The following is a 10151-nucleotide window of genomic DNA, read 5'->3' as shown; positions in this document are numbered from 1 at the left end:
AAAAAAAAAAAAAAAAAAAAGAATCCTGTAGCTCAGTCTCATTGCAGTTACCTCTGAGGTCTTGTGTGACTTCACTTCTTCATGTCTCCAAGATAGATACACCCTTGTCCTTCCCATATGCCCGCTGGCTTCTGTAGGACTTCCCCTTCCCACATGGCTCTTTAGGTCCTATCCTTCTCATACCATAGTCCCATCCTGATCCTATGGAACTCCATTTCCCTGTACTCCATTTCCATTCTCATGCAGGGTGACTCTTCCTAACTCATCTTTCTGCCTAGTTCTTCAATATTTTTCTCTCAAGTACTACCAGATATGTCTGCTTCTTCCAATTTCCTGGGTCATTGTGGCTCTTCCTAGATTGGTTTTCAGGTACCTCCAGTAAGGTCTGCTCCTCCCCACTGTATAGGCCTGCTGGGTTCCTGTGGGACTCTTATTGCCCACACTGTCTTGCTCTTTCCGTTCTCACAGGTTCTCCAAGCTCATTCAGGAATTCATCCCCACCTCTGCAAGCCAGAACCCTCCTTCCTGTACCATATGTCTGCTAAGATTCTGTGGGTCTCTCTTCTATATGTTGCCAGCCTCCATTGTCTGTCTTGTCTGGTCCATCCCATTCCAAGTGCCAACCAGCCTCCTCTGGCACTTCCAAGTGGAGCTTGCTCCTTCCTACTCTGTAAGACTCCAGTAACATTGTAACTCCTTCCCTTTCTCCATCGGCTAGGCTCTGTATCTTCCTATCCTAATAGTTGTCTATTTCTTCTGCCATGTCACTTCCTTGACCCACTAGGATAGGCACCCTCTTGCCTCACTCTGTAGATTCTTATATTGCTCCATCAGATATATTGATTTTATGAATGCCAATAGTGAGTGAGATAAATAGGACCAAGAAAGAAAAACTTTGAATTTTCCCATATATGTTTTTAGATTGACTACCATAGAAGGCAGTAATGATAGTATTAATCATCACCATAATTTATTAACTTTTTATCCACAGATTTATATATCTATTAACTATCATCAAGGAACCTTCCTTCTGTAGTAGACTGAGACCTATGCAGAGATCCAGAACTGCTCAGCCTACAAAGAATACAAGACTACGGATTGATTGGCTTTAAATGAGACACCTGTGTGAAACTCCTCACCCAAGTTCAAGTGTCATCACAGAAGAGAGCTTGAGAAGACTGCAAAACCCAAAGGTAGTGTGTTTTACAAGTGCTTTAAAGAAAAGAATGCAGAAGCTGCTGGAAATGACATTGCTGTTGCATACATGAATTTGCAGTGGCTGTGCAAATTCATGTAAATATCTTGCAAAACAAAACAAGTAAAATAAAATAAACAAGAAAACATCAAGCTAGTCAAAATCCCAGCATGGACAGGAAAAGCATATATAAAATATACTCTGAGCTAATACACTATTGGCAATTGGTCCTGGGAAAGGAAAGGCAGTTTTCTTCATGTAGCCCTGAAAAGATAGTAAGATATTCATGCTCCACTATGTGGATCTACACTCTTATGTACACAGACAGCACTAAGTGGACTCTGAGTTAAAGTGGGGGTGTGGGGATTGGAGGGGGAAATGGTAGGTTGAGATAGGGTAGGAATTTCAGGCAGTGGAATAAGGGTAGATTTGACCAAAACACATTATGTATGTATAATGCAAAAATATACACATATAGTTCATTACTTTTATTAAAATCATGATCATTTTATTAAGGCCAGATTTTCTAATTTCAAAGAAAGAGGTTTGTAAGTTAGACAATATACATATAGCACATTTCTAACATTATTATTGTTTTATCATTATCAAATATAATGAATAGAGAAATCTCAGAGAAAATTGCTGTATAATAGTTCTAACATTGTATACAACCTGTGCCTAATTCCTAACTCTGTTACTAGATTGTACTTTCAATAGTTTATTAGGCTAATTTAATTTATATTCTTGTTCATTTAATTTATCATACGGAATTGTATTATGGGGAAAGTACCACATACTTGTGATGCAGAGCACATAGCATAAGATAATCTGTATTTTTCCTAACTATGAAACATTTGTCAAGGTTTCATATGTGCCTATGTAAGCAGTTTTTACTGAGGGAGTTGCAGGTTGTAGCAAATCCCATGATCAATTTTTCTCTCTTTTCCCCTTTGATTAAAAATAAATTTTTTTTCTCACCTAACATTTCCTGATTACCATTTCCCCTCCTTGTACTCTTCCAAGTTTCTCCCCTCCTTCTCTCCCAAATCTATCCTCCTCTTGTCATAAGAAAAAGAAGAAGCTTCTAAAATACAATAATCAAATAATAACAAAATAAAATAAAACAAAACTAGCATACTGTAATAAGTTAAAAAAAAAGAACAAAAAATAAACAGAAGAAGAGCCCAAGAATAGTCACAAAAAACAGAAACCCACTCATTCGCATATTCAGGAATCCCATAAAAAGCACTGCACTGGAAGTCATAATATATACGCAACAGATCTATAGGTTAAAAAGAAAGAAAAAGATGTAATAAAATAACAATAATATAAAATTTTAAAAAATGTGAAAAGCCTGGAAATGACATTATGAGACAAAGAATCTCCACCAATGTTCTTGCATTCCTTTTCTGTTGACCGTACAGCCCATCCTTCTGAATAGTGTGGTTCCCCAGTGAAAGTCCCTTAGAGAAAATGAAATTTTCACTTGAAAGTGTTAGGGATGAGGAAATGTTTGACTCCCCTTTCAGCACATTATTTTTTATTTTGAGGTTACAAAACTGTTAAATTAATTAAGGAAAAGGATTAGTGATATGCAAACAAAATATTACCAGATTGACTTTATATCTATAAATAGAAACAAGAAAGTCTCGTCAAGTTTATTTATCTGTGAAAAATCTTCAGACTATGTGATACATTTTTCTATGTGATTTATATAACATTCAAATAACATCTAGCATAAATCATGAAATAACTTTATTAGAGTGAAAAAAGTGGGATTTTTGTTAATGGCTTTGTTTTTTGTTTGTTTCTTGCTGTTTGTTTGTTTGTTTGTTTTAACTAAGTGTGTTAGTTTGAGTAGGAATAGCTCCCATAACGTATCTGAATGCTTAGTCACCAGGGAGTGACACTATTAATAGCTGTGGCCTTTTTGGATCAGACATGGCCTTGATAGAGGAGGTGTCTTGCTGAGGTGGGCTTTGAGGTCTCAGTGTGTCTCAGTTCATTTCCTACTGCCTGCCTTGCCATAAGGATGTGAAACTCAGCTTCTCTATCACCATGTCACACTGCCACTCCTCCTGCTGTGACAAGAATGGACTAAACTAAACCTCTGAAACTGTAAGCCAGCCCCAGTTAAATTTTGCCTTTGTAAGAGTGGCCATGGTCCAGGTGTTTCTTAACAGCAGTAAAACCCTAAGAGACTAAGTATGAATTGATGGCAGGGCTAGTAGAATCAGCATAATCCATCGGAGGAAAAATTATGATTGTTTTACATATTCTTAGCCTTCCGTGTAAAGGGAAACACATAACTTATTACTTTATGTGACAATCTTCTTTCACTTAGCAGAATGAGTTTGAGGTTTATCCAGCTTGTAACATATACTATTATTTCATTCTTATTTAGGGCCAAATAATATCTTATTGTAAGATACAATTTATTTTTTCTTTTATTAGTTGATGAACCTCAGGGCGTTTTTGTTTGTTTGTTTGGTTGGTTGGTTTTGCTTTTGTTTTTGTTTTTCTGTTCTCAAAATGAAATATTTTAGTTGTTGGGTTAAGTAACATAATTTACAAATGTTTTTCCTTAAAGTTACATTTATTAACTAGTACAACACCTATGAAATTGTCAGTACTATTAAAAGTGTGTCCTTACTTAAAGTATTTTTTAAATTGTAGTTTTAGCAATAAATTTTAAACATAAATACATGTCTTCAATGTCTGCAGACAAATGTCCCATGCAATTCACTTACTATGTACTTCTAAAATTAAACATCATAGAAAGAACCCAGAAAGATGATTAAAGGAAAATTGTGCTTTGTCTTATATATTTCTCATATGATATGTTCTCTAATTTGTAAAATATTTTAAAATTAGACTGTTAATGTCCTTTAAAAATTTTAATAAAAAACTTCTGATATTTTTAAATTCTTTGTACTTCTTGAAAGTTGTTTATGAGCTTAAAAAATAATAACCAGCTGTTGAAACAACAGGGATGAAGAAGATATAAATTACAGTAAATGAGAAAAAGATATAAACTACAGTCAATGAAGTGTGTGCCTGTGTACCAGAGTATGTCACAGAGATCCCTGGCCCAGCATGGTGCGAGAGCTCCGGCAGAGGGAAGCGAGCATGGACAGGGAGGAGCAGTCACTTCTGCTGCTTCTGCTGCTGCAGTTGGCTTCACCTTCATCTCTGCCTTCTCCACCATGCTTTAATTCACTGGATAAGATTTATATACAGTTTTGGGGATGATTCAGAGATCAACAGCAGGTGCTTCTCATTGGTTTGGGTTGAGAGCTTGGGGAATCCTTATTTGTATGTAAGAAGGAGGCTTGGTGCTACTAATAAGTGACAAATATCACACACCTCTTCTGCAGGAGGGTGGAGGAGGATTGTAGGGGGTTGTGACATCAACAGGAGCCAGGCGTCCATGAGGTGTGGTCAAACATCTTCTGTCCCATGCAGGTGGAAATTACCACACACCAGGATTCCAGACCTCTTGTTTGAGTGGGACCAGGCTGCTTGCACAGCCTACTGCCCCACAATGAAGTATGCTGTGTACAAAACAAGCATACTGTACAAGTAGAGATAAAAGTATAATTTCTAGGGACCATGATTAGGGCAGAACTGTGGTAAGATACAGAAGACATAAAACAGGAGTAAGCTACAAGAAGTAAGTCTTTTTGAGTCAACATATGACAGGAGACAAAAGTCTTCATACTTTATTGAATAATGACAATTTGCTACAAGGCATGTATCCTGTAAACTCATGAATGGAAGAAAATAATACAATCCTAAGAGTTGATATATATATTTTTGATTTGGCTAATCTATCATTTTCATTATAAGCTAATCAACAGATATAATGTTAAACATGAATGATTGTAAAAATGAAGATATTCTTTCTTAAGAAAAATAAATAAATGCCAGCATCTCATATTGTGATTTTACTTAAGTGACGTCTCGACCTCATTTTATACAATGTGTTTATCAAGAACTCATGATTTGCCATATTCAGATAAGAGTCAACCTTTTAGATGTTTGATCATTAATAGAAAGATTCCAGGTATAACCAAATGCTGGATAACTTGACTACCAGAACTGTTGAGGAAGATGAAGAGATACCTCAGGAGATGGAAACATTGTTTGCAGGAAGAAATAGAGGAATAAATAAGCCTCAGGGGCAGAATGTGAACACTAACCCCATTTAAATTAATTTAGAGGAAGAGACAAGCCTGAATCTGTGGAAAATAAAACATAATACATGAACCAACAGTTCATTTATTTGGATATTTACCTCTAAAGACATAGGAAAACAGAAATTCTAGCATGTTTTCAAGACAACTACTTTAAATTCATCAAGGAAAGTATATGAGATCCATGTTCATAAAGGTGTAGCAAACCACTACGCATGTTCTACTACTACCTTGTTTAATTTTGCTTAAAATTCCAAACTAATAATGTTTTCATAGTTAACATGAAAAACTAAAATCCTCTTTTATTATGTTCCAAGTACTCCTTAAAAAAGGAATGGCTTAAATACTATATTAGTAACACTTAAGAGCACTGTATCTTATAGTTATTTTGTAAATTTAAAATGAATTTATTGTCGTTTCACACAAAGAAGTATCTGCCTCTTTGGAATGGCAAGAAAGTATTAAATTCATCTTCCCTAAGATATTCTAGACTATAAAATTTTTTCTACTTCAAAACAATTTTCATGTTATAAACTATGTTTATAAAAGTTATGTGGACATGTAAATCTGCATACATAGTAGTTACTACTGACATTAATAATTCAAGGATGCTCAACATTATAATTAGAAAGAGGAAGAATGAAGAGTTTTAATGTGTGTCCCTCTATTGTTTTTAAAGGATGACATATCTGTTTGCAATAAATATTTTAAATTAAAATTCGAATTCCGGGAGATTTGGTAAATACTTCACTTTTTTCCTTCATGCTTTTATTTCAGGTCTGAAATCTGAACAGACCCTTGTGAACTCATTAAGAGCTTCAAATTACAAAGCAGCCTCGTACCTTTTACTGGTAGCCTTTTATTTGGATTTTAAGTATGTTAAAAGGTACATTTTAGAGATGTGAAGGTTGTTAAAAGGTACAAAGATATTATGGCTTTATTGAATGTCTTAGCACTGATCTATTCAGTGAAGAGACACTATGACCACAGTAATTCTTATAAAGGAAAGCATTTGGTTTTGAGTTTGTTTGGGGTTTCAGAGGTTTAGTCCATTATCAGCATGGTAAGAAGATTGGTGACACACAGGCAGAGATGGTGCTGGAGAAGGAGCTAAGAGTTATATGATTGCCAGGTAGCAGGAAGCAAAGTGAAACACACTGAGTCCTCAAAGCCCACCCCCAGGGACACATTTCTTTCAGGAAAGCTACACCTACTCGAACAAAGCCAGCCTCCCTAGTAGTGCCATTTCCTACTAATAAGGCAATTAAATATATGAGCCTATGATGGCCATACATATTCAGTCCACCACATTCCATTCCATGGCCCTTATCAGCTTGTAGCCATATCATAATGCAAAAATACATTCAGTTCAACTTCAAAACTCCCCATATTATGTAACAATCTCAACACTATATAAAAATCCAAATGTCAAGGTCTCTTCTAAGAAGGATGGAAATCTCTTAACCGCAAACCCATGTAAGATAAAAATAAAAAATCAAATCACATGCAATGTCACAGGATATCTATTATTATTTATAAGGGAGGAAAGAATGTACAATGAGGAAACGCTGGACCAAAGCATGACCTAAAACTATCGGGAAAATCTCCTAATTCTGTGTTTCCTAGTCTAATGTCAAAGTACTTCAGATGTTTAACTCCTTTCAGCTTTGTTGAATTCACACAACTTCTCTCTCTTTGATTGGCTTTATCCTGGTTAGCAGCTCTCCCCTCTCCCATGACTTTGGCAATTCAAAAATCTTGAGGTTTCCAGTAAGATTCAGGTTTTGTTTTCATAGCGTCACACAATAGCCTCTCTGAACCTCCACACAAAGATACCTATGATGCACACTGGTCTCGGGAGTTTTCCTTATCAGAGGATATTCTATAAAACCTTTCTCGTGTCTATATCTCTAAACCAGACCCACAGAACAGAAACTGCCAAGGGCTGCTGTTTGCTGAGGTTGAAATGTTGTTCAAATCTTTCTTGTTTAAATACAGTTTCAACAGCTTTTTGATTTTGATGATTTACTTGACAGCCTAAGCTTGTCTATCCTGGAACTCTATAGATTAGGCTGACTTCGAACTCAGAGATACTCCACCTTCTCCATCCAGAGTGCAGAGATTAAGCCCTGCCTTAAGCATTTATTTAGTTCCTTTTCACAACTTGGAAGCTTGTTTAGCTGGATGCTGTCTTGCTTTGAGTTCACCACTCCCTTTTCTCCATTTAGCATCAGGTTTTTCCTTGAACCTTTTATCTCCTTGAGGACAGGACTTTTCACTGTTCATTGAGTCCTACTCCTTCTAAACATCTATGGGTCATGCCCCAGCTTGTGAGTTTATCTCTGCTGGCATCACTCTACCAAGTAACCTGAGTCCCCAGAAGCAGCAAGGAACATTCCTCCATTGCTAGTGGGATTTCAAACTTGTACAACAACTCTGCAAATGAAGCTGACAGTGTTTTCAGAAAATTGGAAATATTTTACCCTGAAGACCCAGCTATACCACTCCTGGCCATATACCCAAAGATACTTCACCATATCACAAGGACGTGTGCTCTACTATGTTCATAGAAACTTTGTTCATAACATTCAGAATCTGGAAATAATCCAAATGTTTCCAAAGAATGGAAACAGAAAATATGAGCCATTTGTACAGTAGAATACTATTCAGCTATTTAAAAGAGGGCATCATGAATTTGGGGGGCAAATGGATAGAACTGGAAATTATCATCATGAATTAAATAACCCAGACCCAAAAGGACATGCATGATAAATGAATATTAGCCATGAAGTACAGGATAGCCATGATACATCTCACAGACCCAAAGAAGCTAAACAAGAAAGATGCCCAAGGGAAAATGCTTAGCAAATGGAGGGAGGAAACTGGGTTGCAGAGGGGGAGGTAATGAGGGAAGCTCAGATCAGATTGAGATGGGACAGAAGAGAGGTTCCAGAGAGCCCAGAGAAAGAACAAAGATCTGTAACTACCAGGGTTTAGTGTCAGGGAGAATCTCTAGGAAGAACCAGAGACCTGAGATTGGGGAGGTTTCGAGGAGTCAACACTGGTGATCTAAGCTAAGATGCATATATAAACTGAAAAGGCCACCTTCTGCTAAAGGACTCCCACTGCAGGGATAAGCACCCTAGCCCACCTATAAAACCTTTGAACTAAAATTTGTCCTGTCTAAAAGAAATGCAGGGATACAGATGGAGCAGAGCCAGAAGGAATGACCAACCAATAACTGCCCAAATTGAGACACATCCCATGGACAAGCACCAATCCCTGAATTTATTGATATATTGTTATGATTGCAGACAGGAACCTAGTGTAACCTTCCTCTGAGAACCTCCATACAGCAGCTGACTGAAACAGATGCAGATACCCTCACCTGAAAATTGGATGGAGGACAGGGACTCTTATAAAATGGTTAGGGGGTGGATTGATGGACCTTAAGGGGATAAGACCTTCACAGGAAGAACAACAGTGTCAACCGATTTTGACCCCTGGGAGCTCTCAGAGGCTGAGCTCCCAAACTAAAAGCAAGTTCAGCCTGGAACAAGGCCCTGGCACAGATGTTGCAGATATGTAGCTCAGTCTCCAGGTGGATCTCCCAACCACTGGAGGAGGGCCTGCCCCTAAATTTGTTGCCTGTCTGTGGAACCAGTTCCACAACAGGACTACTTTGTCTGGCCTCAATGGGAGAGAATATGCCTAGAGCTGCAGAGATAGATGAGCCTGGGTAGAGGGATACCCAGGGGGAGGCCACTCCATTACAGAGAAAAGGGAATGGTGGAATGGACTCTTTGAGGAGAGACAGAGAGGGTATCAGAGATTGTTGTGTAAAATAGATAAATATGTACATATATAATTAAATGATAATAATAATAATAATAATAATAATAAAAGAAACATTTTTTTTAAAAAAAATAAAGCATTTAACTGAAAGTTGCTTGCAATTTCAGCAGTTTATTCCATTATCAAACAGGGCAGAAAACATGGTGGGACATGTTCATAATAGTGCTGAAGAAGGAGCCAAGAGCTCTATGTCTGGATCCACAGTTAGCAGGAAGAGAGACACTGGGCTTGGTTTGGGCTTTTGAAACTCCAAAGCCTACCCTCAATGACACACTTCCTCCCACAAGGCCATACCTAATAAAACAATGCCATGCCTCCTAGAAGAACCCCTTCTCAGTGACCAAACATTTAAATTTGGTAGCCTATGAGAGCTATTCTTATTCAAACTACTACTTTGAAAATGTTAATTTTGAAGAGTCTTACATGATTTTAATATCTTGAAGTTATAAATGTTATTTCAGAAACATTCTAAAAATGTCTGGAGATAAGATATTTTTGAAGAATGTATATTTAGCCAATTCTACAACTATGAAAAATTCATGTAGTTTTGAAACATTTTAATCTCACTTGCTGTATTGGGATTCTTTAGAGAAACAGAAATCATATCATATATCATAACATATCATATCATATTATATATATGAGATTTTTTTTTAGAATGGTTTATATCCACCTTTTTCAACAATGGATGCCTGTAAATGGAAGGTCAAAGTATCCAGTACTGTTAAGTCCTTGTATCTGGATGTCTCAGCCCTTCTTGAGTATAGGATGCAATCCAAGTACAGGATGCAATCCAAAAGAAGAAGCTCTAATGCCAGTGGAAGTATAGGCTTGCTAAAGAGAATGAGAGCCACCAGGCAGAGAGAGAGAGAGAGAGAGAGAGAGAGAGAGAGAGAGAGAGAGAG

At 37.0% G+C, this 10151-nt stretch overlaps 1 long non-coding RNA gene across 1 annotated transcript in view; it reads left to right on the top strand.

Moving 5' to 3' along the window:
- Nucleotides 1-10151, top strand: part of LOC116074984 — a 16407-nt gene that overhangs the window by 3385 nt on the left and 2871 nt on the right. Inside the window, exon 2 of the long non-coding RNA XR_004112368.1 lies at nt 992-1193. This is a non-coding gene — a long non-coding RNA (uncharacterized LOC116074984). The remainder of the gene's footprint in view (nt 1-991; nt 1194-10151) is intronic.

The sequence above is a fragment of the Mastomys coucha genome, unplaced genomic scaffold (assembly GCF_008632895.1).
Source record: "Mastomys coucha isolate ucsf_1 unplaced genomic scaffold, UCSF_Mcou_1 pScaffold3, whole genome shotgun sequence".
Classification (NCBI taxonomy): domain Eukaryota; kingdom Metazoa; phylum Chordata; class Mammalia; order Rodentia; family Muridae; genus Mastomys; species Mastomys coucha.
Note: the sequence above shows the minus strand (reverse complement) of the source record. Positions and strands in the feature narration are given on the sequence as shown.